The 17,266-nt window shown below is 40.8% G+C and overlaps 1 pseudogene; it reads right to left on the bottom strand.

The window, feature by feature from the left end:
* Positions 1-4,038: 4,038 nt before the first annotated feature.
* LOC117455486 (epsin-1-like) lies at positions 4,039-16,639 on the bottom strand (annotated as a pseudogene).
* Between the last annotated feature and the right edge of the window lie 627 nt (positions 16,640-17,266).

Genomic DNA, 17,266 nt, shown 5'->3' with positions numbered 1-17,266 from the left:
CGGAGTTTAGGATGGCCCGAAGACACTACACTACCCATAATCCTCAGCTATTGTTTGGGACTACAACGTCCGCTTTGCTTGACAAACCCCGTGATTAGTCCTCAAGCTCTGTGATTGGATGTTGGTCAAACAGCTCTTTGAAATGGAATGAAACTACAGCAGCCTATCCAAAACTAGACTCGAACATGTCCCCCCCCCCCCCCCCCAGAACTACACATGCTGGCTAATTGTGTTTCGCATCATGTTCTATGGCACGTCTCTACTGGGAATTGTAGTTTTAAAAGACGTTTTCGTATTTCCCATAATTAGAAGTTGCCAGTATTAAACGGTGTACACCCTGGAGGTTTAGGGGATACGAAACACAGTGGTGTTATCAAATTTAAAACATATAATTAATAAATGGGTGAAAATTGCTTGTGTCCATAATGGGTAGCATTAATATATACCCACATGACAGCTAAGGTCAGAAGAGCTTTATTTAATAGCTGGTCTTATGTCTGTGACCCCTCCTGTTGTTCATTGATAAGCTGAAACATGCACTTGTCAAGGTTCAGAGGCTAATTTAGCAAATATGGCAGAAACCATCGATCATCTTAAGATAAGATAAGATACTTTATTGATCCCAAGTTAGGAAATGTTTTTGTTACAGCAGCATGTACAACATGCAATTTATTGTTACTTGGAAATTCTACTCCACTACAAATCAGAGGTTAACCTGGTATTTTACTCCACTACATTTATTTTAGTTACTTTGCAGATTCTGATAAATGATGTGAAATATAAACAACCCTTAAAGCAGACTTTAGTTACACCTGAGTACAATTCAGACAAGGTGATTGTCAAGTGCCAAAATAAACTATGCAATATATTAGACGTTAAGTACTTTGTCAGGCTTAATATGTATCTCTCGATACCCCCCAAAAAAAAATTCTTATTCAAAAGAAGACCTTAATTTAAAGTATTGTTTAACGTTTAAATAAAGCCTTATTAGTTTGTCTGTTTTGCACATCCTCCTATTAATATCTTTGGACGTCCTCCACTAGCTGAGATCACTACAGTATCTTCTTGATATTTTCTATTCTATATTTCTATCATTGACCTTCTACTTTCCCCCTATTTTGTATGGAGGCTACTCTTAATATTTTTATTTCTTCATCAAATATAACATATTCAACAAAAAAATGCAATAACGTGCTTTAACCACGAGGCGGTGCAGGTTAAAAAACTGTCAAGTTTTCAGTGTTAAAACAATAAATTATACTTTCCAGTATAATTTCCAGTTTAGTTTATGACGGATTTATTTTGTTATCCACACATATTGTTTTGATATTTGTAACACCAAACCGACAGAAAAGATGGTCTTAACAACATGACCCAGTGGTCTAGTTAAAACATAATAATATCAAACATAATATTACTATTAACTTTATTGTGAAATGAAAACAGAACGGTAAAGGAAAATATAGTTTCAGTCTCTCAATTTGAAGCTTATGCATTGTACCATGAACCTGTATAGACCTGTAACAGTCAACTGGTGAGGAGTTGGAAAGGTAGTTTCTGAAGATGTTACAAATAACACACAGCATACAATGCCATAATAACTTTGTATTATTAGTGTATGACACTTATGTATGTATAACATCTGAATATGTGTAGTTTTATTCATGATTTCACATAATTGTACAGGATATTGCTATAATATTTCACATATTGTAGTTATACACATTAATATCTGATTTGTAAAACATCATAGACAGAAAGGTTATCCGTCATTTAATGGTAAGCTATTGAAATTGTGAATCCATAGATGTGTCTCCCATCACCCAAAACCCCTGACTATTCTCTCAACTCAGTATTTACATTCTTTAATGCAAAGAAAATCAGTAATATCTTTAAAAACTCCTTTAAAAAGTCCTTTTCTATAAGCTGTGCACCAATACAGCCTATCTACCAATTGGATCAAATATAAAAGTCAGCCGAATTAGTGTTGATACTGCAAGGAGACGTATTGTGTGAAGAGAAATTGAAGATGTTGTTGAATTGCTGATATATTTGATCCACGTCATGTATTCAGTTTCGGCGGCATTTCTTCCAGTTTGTCCAAAGGTCTTCTAATCAGGGCTCTATAAATAGAGAACTACTGCAGATATGTAATATTTAATGCAGCCGAACCGTGTATTACAATACCGTTATGTGATGACTTTCAAAGAGAAAAGCAAGCACACTCGGAATAAAGTATTTTCTTTTTAAAAATGTTTTCGGATTTCACATCGCATAAACACCATATCCCAACGTGCATTGCGGCTAAAACATCCAATCACCGAGCTTCAACGATAGCTGAGGATTATGGTTAGTTTGGTTGACGCTAACTTTACATGGACGCTGCCGTCAATAGAAATGAATAGGGGGAAAGACGTAGTATACACCTTCTCCTGGCGAGACCTCAAATAATCTTCGTAATATCTATTAAACTTTAGATCCTACACATCCACTGGACGTGGATTCTAAAAGTACAATACACACTTCTCACTAGAAATCTAATCAAAAAGCATTTTAATGGCCAAACTATCCTACAATTTAGGATTTTCCAGAGAGGGTTATATACGACCCACCGGAGCGTTTGCAGTCAACGGGAGCACTAGAGGTAGAAAACTTTAAAACATGATTATAGCTCGTAATAAGCGCTTGAACAATCGACCTATTTGGTCGTATGAGTTGGAGGACTTGTTGGACCTTCAGTATGAAATACTGAATATTTTAGTTAGAATTTTTTTAAGTTAGAATAAATCATGAAAGTAAAAACAGTTATATTGGCAGATACTGCTCAAAACAAGGTTTAGTCTTGGACAATCGGACGATTAGTTTGATATTTTTCGATGAGTTAGATGAGATGACTGATATCCCTCTTGTGCATTCAACATAAAGCTGGAACAAGTGGTTAGCTTAGCCGGTTTATTTTGTACAATGTGAAACTTCTCCTTTACTTTATTTTGATACAGAGCAATTTTACCTAAAGGGCATGGATCTACATGATGCTGTTATTCCTATGAGGCTTATCTGAAAAATACATTAAAATACGCTCTTTTACTGAGCCAATGTAGAGATTTTAACGAATAACAACCTGATTGTCTTTTTTCATGTGATGAATGTCTAAATTACACAGCAATGATATGTAATGTTTGTAAATCAAGACAGTGTTCACAGGACTTTGACATAAGAATTGTCGTTAGCATTTCTCAACTGTGAATTATTTGTCTGCAATGATTTTGAAGGTTCACTGTGATCAAATCCAATGGACTGTGTTTGATTTGCATTCAGATATAGGGCTGATTGACATGATATGTTGACTTGTGTGTTGTGTTTACATTGCTCGTATTGCTGGCGATATTAAAAAGAAGTCTCCCATTCTCACTCATACCACTCTGTAAACACACTGGACCAACACGTTTGATTTATGACCAACTTAACGAGAGAAGGCATAAATAATTTCAAAGGATCTGATGTCTTGTTTTAATAGAGCACTAATGCAGTTTAACTCAAATGTGGGATACTTGAGGTTAATAGTGGAGTGGGAAAGAATGGTAAAAAAAGTTTTATCTAGCTAAAAAGGCTATTTCATTAGTTTTAACTTAGGGTTCACTGCAGACAAGTTGTTAGAATTTCTTCTTTTTTTTTTGCACCACACATTTTCAAAGAGAGTGCAAAAAGACCAACCAGTTTCCTATTATCCAAAACCTTTTAACCCTGTCACCTGAGGCCTGTACTATGAATACCCTGATAGTTTGAGTTATCTGGCTTAACTAACCCAAAACAAACGCGATCTCGCTAAGCGGTCCTACGACGGTTATCAACTCGGTAACTCAAGCCAGGGTTTCTCTGTCTGGCTGAGTGCACGTTCACATGAAATGGGCGGGGTTAGCCAGATTTGACCAATCACAAACATGAACAAGCGTACTGACAGCCCAGCGTCAAACTAGCTGAATGAAAAGTAAACTATAATATTAGACAAATATGAAGAAGTTACACTTTAAGAAATATCTGCTGGTTTGAATACACTAGTCTCTATACGGTACTCCAAAAGGTCACACATGCACACACACACACACACACACACACAACATTACAAAGTATACAGTGACACCACAGGGTAGGGGGTTGGTTGGTCCAAAACACATTTTCATACAAACCTATTGATAAATATGTATTTGTCACTCATACTGTCCCCCACCCCTCTCTCAGTCTCCCTCTCTGAACTGCAGCTGAAGAGTAGTGGAATACATTTGAAACATCACAGAGGAATTATGGATTTTTATCATCTCAGTGGTTTTTCAGTCTTTGGGGTTGACCATGCATCCATTAGAATCAAGCGCACCACAGATAATTCCACATGAAGCCTTCGTCAAAGATGTTGATTTTCACCCATTCTGAAGCATTTTTTCTGTCCTTACCGATGACTTGTGTTTGGGTGACGAGCGTGTTGACGAAGGGGCTCTGGTTGGGTTTAGGGTTAGAAGAAAATAGATCGTCCAAGTCAACTAGCGACGCCCCCGCAGAGCCCAGAAACGAAGCAGTCTTTCTATACGAGTTCTCTTCCAGCACTGTTCGATTTCCTGCAATACAATAAAGGTCCAATTCTACTCTAAAAGGTGTTTTCTTTTAGGGACAGGTCAGGGAGGAAGACAGAGCAAAGCGGGAAAGAGAAGTTAAATTGATTAAGGTTGTTAGCAAACTGCTGAAAGATGGAGAGATGGAAGGTGAAATGGAGGACAACAGTCACATGCAAATGACCATAAGGTGTACACTAGAGATGTTAAGATTCACCGATTCGCATCGGTGCACCGGCATAAACGTTCAAGATGCGAGTGCACCGTTTGAAAGAGTGCACATCGGCTACAGTTTGGGTTGAACCGGGTTGAACTCGCGATGCATCGATTGTGTAGCGTCTTTGCATCGGTAAAAAACCGATTCATTCATATAAAATTCCCTCATCTTTTCATCAGCAGAGACGATCTTTGATATTTGCTTCGCCACTACAGAGGCCGATAGTCTCAGTTATCAACCCACACGGAAGTTGAGGAGAAAGAGAAACACAGCGCACCGAAAAATACCTACAAATCAAACGTTTGGCAACACTTCGGATTGTTCAAGAAAGACGGTGTAATAATCATTTATGCTATATAGCTGACCGCAGGTCATGGAGAGTGATAAGGTATCCGTAGACCTTTGTATGAGGTATCTTTATTACTTAACAGGTCTCCAGCCATGATACATCCGATGATAGATCCGTCCTAGATGCGGGCTTGCATACACACAGTATCACTCCACCGCAGCCGCACCCCATCAGTAACGTCCTGATGGTATATACTACAGACGGTCAACTTGAAAAATCGCTCGCAAATTGTTAACGATGCCGAGCCGCTTTCAAGTACACAAGTAGTACGAGGAACTTAGCGACGCACATAAAGAGGCGACATGGGGTCTGCGGCTGAAAAGAGAAACCTGAAAGTTAGACATGAGTTAAATCACTCAGTGAGGTGTTCTGTCAGAGAGAGTGGTGTTTAGTTTACAGCAGCCCTGTGAAGGCCAATAATAATTAAATGTCTTCCTCACTGTAAGCAGTTATGAAATACCTGTTTGTGAAAGAGGTTATTTGTATTCTTTATTGTTATAGAACCCACTGCTTTCTGCTCACTGGTGAGTCAGCCTATGAATGAGTGTTCAGCCCATCAGGCTGGCAGCTGTATGGGCATGGCACCATGGTAGCTGTTATTTGCACATTGTTAATCATGAGCAATGCATCCTTACATTGTTTAACTGTGAGGTGTTATAACATGGTACTGTACTCTGGAGAGCTTTTAAAGGAAACAAAATAAACGGCATGATGGGATGTGCAGTACCAAATATGTAAAGCACTTTTTTGTTAATGTATGATTTGCTGCATATAAGGAATAAAACAAAACTCCTCTGTCGTACCATATTGAAGTATCATTATTTTTGCATAGTGTTGAATCGCATCGTATCGCACCGAATCGCATAATGTTGAATCAAATCATATCGAACCGTATCGCAACAGGGGTGAATCGTATCGTATTGCATCGCCTGGTGTTTCAAATGTATCGTTAATGTATCGTATCGTGGCAACGTATCGAGATGCGCATCGCATCGGCCTCAGTGATGGAGATGCACATCCCTAGTGTACACAAGAAAACGTATTCATACATGAAGGTAAAACAGTTAAGTTGTTAGAATCACCATTCTCAGTCAAGCACAATTTGCTCGATTGAAATCAAACATACATTTTAGTAGAATACGCAGCAGAAATATTACGTTGATTTAATCAGAGGGGAGGGTTTTAATTGCTGAGTACAAAGAAACCAATGAGGTTTTAGTCTCATGAATAATGGAAGGATCATAGGAATAAATATTCTGCAGACTCAGAGTGTAAATAGTGTTGTACCTGTCCCGTTAGATGCGTTGCTCGGTGCACCCCAAGGATCGCTTTTTTTAGAAGCTCCGTCTCCAAAGGGGTCACTAGATGCGGAGGAGTCCATGGGGGAGCGGGTGATCCCCACGCATCATCTGTGCTTATTGTAGCTGCAGCTGAACAAAGAAATAGAGGAAAAAGCCAAGCATTTTAGTCAATTGGCTTTTTCATCCCATTGGAAATGGCCCAAATGTCATCATGTTAACTTGGAAAGCAATTTTAGTTATTTTACAAGTTGCATCTATGGGTAATCTTTGAAATACATATTTGCTGTTCTCACCTGGGGCTCCCCAAGGGTCATCGTCCAGTTTGGATGCATCTCCAAATGCATAGGAATTCTCAATTGGTGAGGAGGCGCTTGTTCCGTCATCCCAGGGATCTCCGCCTTTTGTTTCCTTTGGAGCAGATGGCGCCCCCCATGGATCTGCCTTGCTGGAGGGTGGGGAGGTAGCAGGGGCTCCCCACGCATCTGCACTCTCTTTGGGCGAGCTCAATGGAGGGTCATTGAAGGGATCTGAGGCATCATCTTTTGGTGGAGTGGATGGCACTCTGAATGAGTCCTCTTTAGGGGGTGTCGTTGCTGCACCGAAAGGGTCCTCTTTGGTTGGTTCGGATGGTGCAGAGAAAGGATCCTCTTTGGGTGGTGTTGTTGGAGAAGCAAAAGGATCCGCTTTTGTAGGCTTGGACAGGGCAGAGAAAGGGACCTCTTTGGGTGGTGTTGTTGGAGAAGCAAATGGATCCGCTTTTGTTGGTCTGGATGGTGCAGAGAAAGGATCTTCTTTAGGTGATGTTGTGGAGGCAGTAAATGGGTCACCTTTAGATGATGCTGGTGTAGAAAATGGGTCTTCTTTCGGGGGTGTTGATGCAGGTGCAGTGAAAGGATCATCCTTTGGAGCATTGAATGGATCATCGTTCGGAGCATTGAATGGATCATCTTTTGGAGCGTTAAATGGATCATCTTTTGGAGCATTGAATGGATCATCTTTCAGAGCATTGAATGGATCCTCTTTCGGAGCATTGAATGGATCCTCTTTCGGAGCATTGAATGGATCACTCTTTCGGAGCATTGAATGGATCATCTTTCGGAGCATTGAATGGATCCTCTTTCGAGCATTGAATGGATCATCTTTCAGAGCATTGAATGGATCATCTTTCAGAGCATTGAATGGGATCATCTTTCAGAGCATTGAATGGATCATCTTTCGGAGCATTGAATGGATCATCTTTCGGAGCATTGAATGGAACATCTTTGGAGCGTTAAATTGATCATCTTTTGGAGCATTGAATGGTCATCTTTCAGAGGCATTGAATGGATCCTCTTTCGGAGCATTGAATGGATCAACCTTTGCACTGGTTGAAGGGATCTACTTTTGGGGTATCTTTTGGAGCAGTAAATGGATCTCCCTTATCCTTGTTTGGCATTGAAAGGGTCTGAACTATCTTTTGGTGCGTTGAACGGGTCATCATTCAACGCATTAAATGGATCTGGTTCATCTTTTGGGGCTACAAAAGGATCGTTTCCATTCTTTGGCACATCAAAATGAATCTTCATTGGTTTTTGGTGCTGAAAACTGATCTTCATCAGTTTTTGCCCCCCATGGGTCTGTGGCCTTTTAGGTTCGTTGGAGGATCCCCATGGGTCTGGTTCTACCTCTTCTTCCTTCTCCTCCTCTTTCTCCACTGATTTCTCTCCTCCCCAAGTAGCTCCTTGAGCATCAGTGCCTTTGCCGGCATCCTCTCCCATTTCAGCTCATCTTCACTCATCTTGGCCTGGGATATAACAATGGAAGATAAGAGAAGTCAAAGTTAAACTATTACAAATGGCTTCATCAGTGGTATGTCTAAATAAGTCCAGATTGACAGAAATATTGAACTTGTTTTTTTAAGAAGAGTATAATTAACTGCAATGGGTATATGTTTGTAAAACACGCTTTATTCTGATTTCAAATGCTCCATTGTATCAACTGATTCTTGCCTTAAAAAAAAAACTGTGTTATATAATGTTGAGACCTTGTCAAAGGGATGTACATACAATGTTTTAGGATATGCTTTGTAGCAGAGGTGGGACCAAGTCATTGTTTTGCAAGTCCGAGTCAAGTCTCAAGTCTTGCGCTCAAGTCCGAGTCAAGTCTCAAGTCTTTGCGCCCAAGTCCAAGTCAAGTCTTAAGTCAGGATGGGAAGTTCAAGTCAAGTCCAAGTCCTAAACTTTGACAGAACGAGTCTTAAACAAGTCCTTATGTGCTTTTCAACAAATGTAATGACATCGATCAACAGAACAATACTTAATTAATCAAACTGCTCTTTATTAGTCACATTAATAATTGAATAATCAATGTTATCTCTGCTGGTAAAGTAACGTGTTTTCTTCTATGTTAAGAGGGATCAGTAAGGTAAGGCTACCGTGAAGGTTTGATTCAGAAGGAGTTTAATGTATAAGATCCCTGATGTTAAGGTGACCAGAATGTTTATTCCACTGTATACAACATGTTGTGAGGGACCCACAATCTATCTTTATGCCAGGGATAATGTGCAGCGAGGCGGGCTCTATGGGGAAAAAGAACACCTGAATCTAGATCCCTCTGCAGTGGTACTTTACAGTAACTATATTTTGATGCTAATACTTTTCTACTTTTACTTGTAACATTTTGAATGCAGAACTTTTATTGTAACCGAGTATTCCTACACTCTGGTACTTTACTCAAGTACAAGATCTGAACCAAAAGAAAAAACCCTGCTCTGAAGATTATTTTCATTTTACAAATCCTGCACTCAGCTTTGCTTTCTCCAATATCATTGAAATGCAGCCAGATGCCAGATTTCTTGACTTTTTCCGACGCGCTTGCATTTAAATCCGGCTCCCCGTCGCTCTGTGTAGCTGGCCTGTACCACTACACCTGCTGTCTTTGGAGCGTCTGCCCCCCACCCTTCTTCACATAATGGTATGATCCTAGTGTGTCCTCGCATATGATTGGCCGCATGGTGGCCCAGCTAAATAAAGACCCGCCCCTGCCTGCAAGGATTCTCAGCAAGAGTAGGAGCTGCTGGAGATTCTGCTCTCGCCGACGGGAGTCTGCTTTTCTAGCTGTATCTCGCGATCACGCCGATCGCGAGATACAGCTAGAAAAGCAGACTCCCGTTGGAGACCTCTGAATTAAATTATCAAGACAAGTCAGAAGGCTCAAGTCCAAGTCAAGTCCAGAGTCATTGGTGTTCAAGTCCAAGTCGAGTCGCAAGTGTTTTGTGATGTTGTCAAGTCGAGTCCAAAGTCATCAAATTGGTGACTCGAGTCTGACTCGAGTCCAAGTCATGTGACTCAAGTCCACACCTCTGCTTTGTAGTATTGTTATAACCTGACCGCATTATATTGCACTGGTGCAGTATTTAAGTGTGTGTACTTGCTGTACCAGAGTATTCTACTAGCTTAACGCTTACCCTCCTTTCCATGTCTTTCTTCTCAGCTTCCTGTTTAATACGCTCCTCTTTGCGAGCAGCAAAGGAAGCAGTCAAGTCAGCCACAGAGGGTATGTTGTCTAAAGATGGAAGCCAGAAGTCCCGGCAACGTAGCATGGCTTGTAGTTGGGATCCTTGACTATGGCCACTGATGAGGCTGGTTGCAAGGGATGGAGAAAAGGTTGAATACAATTTGTGTTACATACACAAACATGATAGTAAAGATTATGATAGTAAAACAGTAAAGCAGAGATACTCAAGACAAAAGGGCTCACCACCAGCACCCTTTGACGTCTTCTCCCTGGTCATGATGGCAAAGTCTCTCTCCTCCTTCAGTTTATCATCGTCCTCCATAAGAACAAGGACGACTTTGGCCTTCTCTCTCACATTACCTCCCTGAGAAAGAGATGTTTACATTGGATTGAAATGTTGTTTCTGAGCTTTCATCAAAATCCTAATGATGCTTAAAAAACAACTTCCAAATTGTACACATTGCGTAAGCTTGAAAATGTCAAGCATTGTCACTGTGGAAAGTTATTAAATCAAGGCATTCTTACATTTACAACCAATCTAAGACTGAATCTGGTTTTATATAATTGTGAAATTAGCCTAGAGGTTAAAAGGAAAATAATGATATGGGTATTTTAGTTTTAATAATACACAACCTTACCAACATTGCCAATATTATAGTCAGCAAAATAGGATTCCTTTATTATGGTCAATCGTTCAGAAGATTTTAATTGGCCTCAGATTCTTTCTCTGATAATTCAAGATCTGAATGTTTAGTGAGTAAAATCATTCATCCATGATAAATAAATAGTTTAAAATGACCAAGATCTAGAAAGTGAATTGTAAAATGGCATGTGTAAAGGGGATACGCCTCAGTTCCAGTAGACCGAATGAAACAGACGGTAAATTTGATTAAAACTATGGATTTCTCTAGGTTTGTTGAAAACATATAGGATAATGTAAAGTAATGTAAAATATATTCCTAGTAATTTTTATACATATACATTCGTTATTACGTTATTCTTTTAAATGGTTATCAAAAGTATTACCTGATCTTTGCCATCCTTTTCTATAAAGCGATACTCTGTGAGAGCTTTGACGATGTAGATGTTGTCTTTCATTTGCAGAAGCACGCGATCGTCCCCGGTCTTTAACAGGTACTCCAACAGTGTCAGGGACTTGTATAGAAATAGGCATGAGAAATGTATGAGAAAGAAATACATATAACTGAAACAGAAAAAGACAATCTCTATCGTTTATCTTATTTTTTTGTTTGAATTGAATGGGCTAAATAAAAACATCAGGATAAACACTTTGCAAAAGCTTCAAAACACACAATGCTTTTAGCGGACGATAGTGTAACTGATGTGCCAACAAAAAAGGCACATAACTGGCAAAGTCACCATGGACTGCCATGTTACCCTGGTGATACCCGTAACTTAATAGCAGATATGCGGTGCAGTTGACGTCTTTACTAAAAAGCAGATCAATAATTAATGGCATGTGAAGGAAGAGAGAGTGCTTCAACTAAATGCCAGTACATTTCAATTGAATAAAAAACTGTGAAATACTGCTTTGGTAGTGAACAATTCAATGTTTTTAATCTTATAAACCTTTGGTTATCCCTGAGCATGTAACGATCACTCTAGGGCAGGGGCGGACTGGCCATTGGGAATACCGGGAGTTTTCCCGGTGGGCCGGTGCTGTGCGTGGGCCAAAAATATATATATATTGTTTTGCCTAAATCCTACTGGCCCACATTTGTAAGTGTTCCGGCCACTCCCTTTTTAGTTTTTCTTTCCTTACCTAAATCCTACCGGCCCACATTTGTAAGTGTTCCGGCCACTCCCTGGAGGGGTGTGGCCCACACCCCACTGGGCTGGGCCGTTTTGATAGGCTATCAGATAGTTTCAGCTCCCAATGAACGATCAGGAGTGAGTGACTGAGAGACCTAGCTGGCAGTTGCTTACAGATGGATAAACAAGCTCCAAAACGTAAAGGCATTTTTGTATAGTTTGTGTATACAGTCTACAGTATTGTGGCAAGCCCTGGGTTCAGAGGGAGGGGCTTAGATAGGGGAGGGGGGGGTTGGCAGGGAAACGGGGTTCAGGGGGAGTGGCTGTACCCGTAGGATAGAAAAGGGGGAAGTGACGTCTGACTCAGAGGTTGCGCGGCTGTGGAGAAGAACGTGTTGCCCACATTCTGTTACTGAGTTTATGCTAGTTAGCTAGCAGGTTTATTGTTTTGGGTGAAGTCACTTTTGCCTCCACTTGCTGTTCAAATAAATGTTGAAAGAAAAAGTAAATATGTTCATATGGGTGTTAAGAGATGTATCCATAGATTTAGTCCCTAATTTTGCTCTTAAAGTTTACCAGATTGATGCATTTAACTTCAACATTTAAAAAATAAATCTTCCCGGGGGAGCATGCCCCCGGACCCCCCCTAGAGGAGGTGAAGTCCACCACCTGCCCACACCCTCTGTTAAATTGTCTCACCCACATTGAGGATGCTTCCTACGCCCATGTTTTATTCCATGTGTCAAGTCAGGCAAATTGGGTCCAAATGTTATTCCATCAATGATCTGTTAACATTAAAATCACTAAATATATGCTGTAACTATTTTTGCTCTAGGCAACTCAAGGGCTCAGGTAATGTGATATGCATGTAAATGGTGTGCAGAGTCAAAATCCTCAAAGTACACCATGTAGGGAGTAAAACTCTAAAACAGAAAATACCTCCCCAAAACGCCTCGTTGGAGATACGTCACTGTCCATTTGATTCTTCCGGGTAAATCATGATGTCATGTCGTCCCTGTAACGAAATGGACCAATCCGTGGAGCCGTTACGTTACGTCCGCGGAGCCGTTACGTTAAGCCCCCGCTGATTGGTCCAAATTGACCAATCCACGGACTTCCTCACACACACACTCAGTGCAGGCAGCTCAGCTGATTTCTCCTCCCTGGCTGCAGGCTGATAACAGACAGTTGGGATCGCGGCGAAATTCTCTCTGCAGACCCATTCTCACAGCGTTTATCAACCTTTTTCTTACTCAATATCAAGCCACACTTATTGTTTTTACTTCGGCTGTGACTTTGTGTGTGCTCAGGGTGAGTTTGGCTGTGTTTCGCTACGTATCGCTAAACAAGGAAATCACACCTCCACGGAGCTCAGCGCGATTCACAACGTCCCGACTGGTCCCAACCAATCGGAGCACACTGGGCTCACAGGGAGGGGGGGGGGGGCAAGAGCTGCAACGAGCCGTTTAGTGGAGAGAGTGAATACTGCTGAATACACATACTTTACAGAGATGCATATGCGAAACCAATGTGAGTTTGGAAAATTGCACGGTATAAATCTATTCTAGTAGACCTCAACAATGGAATTATGATCAGAGGAAATGGCCATGACATGTGACCTTTAAGTAATATACTTTCGTCGCCGGCCGGCCGATACATGCCGCGCATTAAGTGGGCCTGTCTGTCAATTAATCCCGGGCCACTTTTTTCTCCCAGTCCGCCCCTGGGCAGGGGTGCCCAACCAGTCGATCGCGATCGACCGGGGAGATTCCCAGTCGATCGCGAGATGTGTCTAAAAATAGAACAACAATATTCTGTTTTATCGTTAATGTCCTATAACATAATCTTCCTGTGCCAGAATAATGCACTTGAACGCATCAAAGCTTTGTGATTGGCCGGCGTGACCCCATGTGTGGCTGGTGGGCAGTGGGCAGTGCACTATTTCACTGACGTTGTCCGTGTCAACAGGAGTGACAGTCCGCATACACACAAGACCGCAATTATGGCAGAAGCAAAAAAGCCCAACATATATAATTTTCACTCCGAGTGGGAGGATGATTATTTTTGTATCTATTCCAATTCAAAGTCCATCTGTCTCATCTGCAATGCGAGCGTGGCTTTATCGAAGAAGGGTAATTTAGGAGCGGCATTTCAAAACAGTGCACAAACGCTACGAGACGGAATTCCCTCCTAATTCTGCCCTCTGCTCCCAAAAGGGGAGGGGCCTGAAAGGACAGCTAAATGCACAGCAGTCCATTTCCACCAGGCCCAACAACAAGAGCAAGGCTGCTGCCATAGCATCTTATCGTGTCAGTCACGTTCTTGCGAAACACATGAAGTCTTTCAAAGACGGCGAAGTTGTGAAAGAAGCATTCCTGGAGGCTAGGGTTAGGGTAATGTTGTGAATCGAGTGGCCCATGGTGGTGGTGGGGTTATGGTATGGGCAGGCGTATGTAATGGACGACGAACACAGGCCACTCGATTCACAACATTACCCTAACCCTACCCCTACCCCTCACACCAGATACTGCCTGGTTTTCGGACCCCCCTAGACTCCCCCAATAAAGCAAAAATGCACGTTTCAGAGTGGCCTTTTATTGTGGCCAGCCTAAGGCACACCTGTGCAATAATCATGCTGTCTAATCAGCATCTTGATATGCCACACCTGTGAGGTGGGATGGATTATCTCGGCAAAGGAGAAGTGCTCACTGTCACAGATTTTTTCAGATTTGTGAACAATATTTGAGAGAAATGGTTATTTTGTGTATATAGAAAATGTTTTAGATCTTTGAGTTCATCTCATGAAAAATGGGAGCAAAAACAAAAGTGTTGCGTTTATATTTTTGTTCAGTGTACAATAGTGGTGCTATGAGTGTTATGTATCGATTTCACTATGTTACGGAAGTCTACAAATGACTACAATTGAGGCGTTTCAGGCAGGGGGGGGGGGGGGGGGGGGAGTGTGTTGGAGAGAAGGAAAAGGAAAACCTCCCAAAAAGCCTGATAGGGCCCCCTTATAGCTGACATAACATCCATAATGACTGTTTGAATGGCACTTTTACCACAGTCTTGTTACATAATCCATGTTTGTGTGTATTGATACCTTGTGGATGTGTCTCCAGTTCTTGTCGTCTTTCAGACGCCTCCAGAGCATCGTCATGATCTCGTTGCAGGCTACCACATTGTAGGTCAGATCAGAGAGGTCTGCCATCTGAGTGCTGGATGGGCCCCATGGGTCATTAGAAGTCGCCTCTCTCACCTGCAGAGGAAGTTAAGCAAGACATGTCAGTGTTAAGGGAACCCAAGGTGGCTGCATTCCAAAGGTCAGATGCCAGCTTGTGACAAAGGGCTCACAGTTACAAACAGTGACCCCAATTAAAAATGTAGCAAGTCATCCTTGCCAAAATCAAATTTCATCATGCCAACAAAAATGATAAGGAGTCTGTTCTGGCAAGTTCTTTCCAGATCATGTTTCATCGGATAAGCATTTTTGCCATAAACATCCACATCTATGTTTCCTTCAAATGTCAAATCAACTGATCGGCTGGTGGGGGCAACTATTCAAGATGTTGAACAGTTGTTTCTGTTTTGTGATATTAAAACATGGCATCTTGTGCTAATAGTATACATATTTAAAGTGTCCATTATCAGATATATGTCATGCCACTTTTACTGCCTAGTGATATATTAAAAGCAAAAAACCTTCAAAAATTAAGCATCTTTGAGCACTAGGAAAAGCGCTATAAAAATCCAATGTATTATTAATATTATTATTATTAAAACATCCTTTTGTATAAATGCTTCCTAAACTAGAGTTCAGAATACAATAGGAAAGTATTGTATTTCCTGGCTAAGGCCAAATTGAGTATTTTACCCCTTTCAAATAGAGTTGATTTACCTTGACCTCAGCCTCAGAGTAGTTCTGGACCAGGTTCTTCAACTGTCGGCGGAGCATAGAGGACGTCATGGTGTGTGTAGGGTTGGTGGGGAATCAAACCACCGCAATCTGTTTCAGAGAAAACTTGTAAACAATAGTGCATGCTTACAAAGAAGAATGATCCCCAATTATATACATGTTTAAACATAATCTCGAACAAATAAAACTCCAATACCTTTGTAAAGTCTGTGCTGTCCAAGATGTATTTTTAAACGTTTTGAGTGCTGGCTCAGTGAGCGTTCATCCTGCTGCTCTCTCTTCCCCTGACTGCATTGACTTGTCTCAGGATTCCAGAAACCAGATCCTACAGCTGCAGGGAGGAACCAGTCAACATAAAAAGAGCTGAGGCACGGGTTGGCACTGAGTGACAAAAGCCAGCATGCGATAATGAATGTGTGACTGCAAAGCTGCACTATAGGTGTGCTTACACCTGCTCTATATGACAGCTCGTGACAGTTTGTCATTATCACTGCGACAAACACTGATTCTCATCAAGGTTAGCTATTTGGCTAAGCTACAAGCTAGTTAGCTGCCAGCCTCCTGTGGCTAGGTGAGGAAAATACGCTGAAACCTGATTTGAAGTGCACATTGATGATCAATCTGAGTCATGTTAACTCTAAGTCGAAATGCTTAGTAGTAACGTGTCTCTGAGGATCCACGGTCCGTGTTTTCAGGACCTCGGAGAGCGACTGAAGACGGCCAGCAGCCGTCAATATGGCTAATGGTTAACCCTGCTGTTGTCAAGCCAGCTGGAATCAACCTACATACCAGACATTAGCCAACAAATGAAGGGTTGTATTTCGAGAAACCAGCGCTAATATGAGTTAAAAAAAACACGCACTCGCCGCGTGTTATTTCGTTAATTAAATGTGCGTATTTGCAGAAAAAATGAAAGGACTAACCCTGAGCAGATCTTCAGGAATCTTCCAGGAGACTCCACGACGACGGTTTCCGCTTCCGCAGTCCCAGCACCTGCAAGCCCACGCCCCCTCACGATATATATATTTTAACAATTAAATACAAAATCATAGCTCCTTGTTTTTCTATTCTGGAATTTCACTTAAGCAGAACGTTAATTATGTTGCTATTTATTAAAAAGGAGGAGAATGATACAAATATATACACATTTGAATACATATTGTAGTAAATATATAGATGCATTAATTAAAGTTTAATTAAACAGGACACAATTATATAAACATATAAAAGATAAGTGTTGAACAAAAATGTCCAAATACATAAACAAATATTTTTTTATTTATATTCTTAATTTGTGGTATGACTTGATTCATTTGTTCTGTATTTATTTACACATTTGTGTTATGCATGTATGCATCTAATTGCAATATGTATTTATTTAAATGTAAATAATCATTGTTTATTTCATTTGGGTTTTTCAGTATAAGATGTATTTCCGTATTTACGAATATATTTCAATATTTGTTTTAGCATTTATTTATTTATTGATAAACATGTCATTATTCGTCCTACTTCAATTTAAAGCAGCTTCATGAGACTTAGGTACCCTAACAATTAATAACATCTCTGATGCGGTTGTGGTACCACGCACACGCACACACACGCGCGCAC

Source organism: Pseudochaenichthys georgianus, chromosome 11 (assembly GCF_902827115.2).
Source record: "Pseudochaenichthys georgianus chromosome 11, fPseGeo1.2, whole genome shotgun sequence".
NCBI classification, from domain to species: domain Eukaryota; kingdom Metazoa; phylum Chordata; class Actinopteri; order Perciformes; family Channichthyidae; genus Pseudochaenichthys; species Pseudochaenichthys georgianus.
The sequence above is the reverse complement of the archived record's forward strand: the minus strand, read 5'-3'. Positions and strand labels throughout refer to the sequence as shown.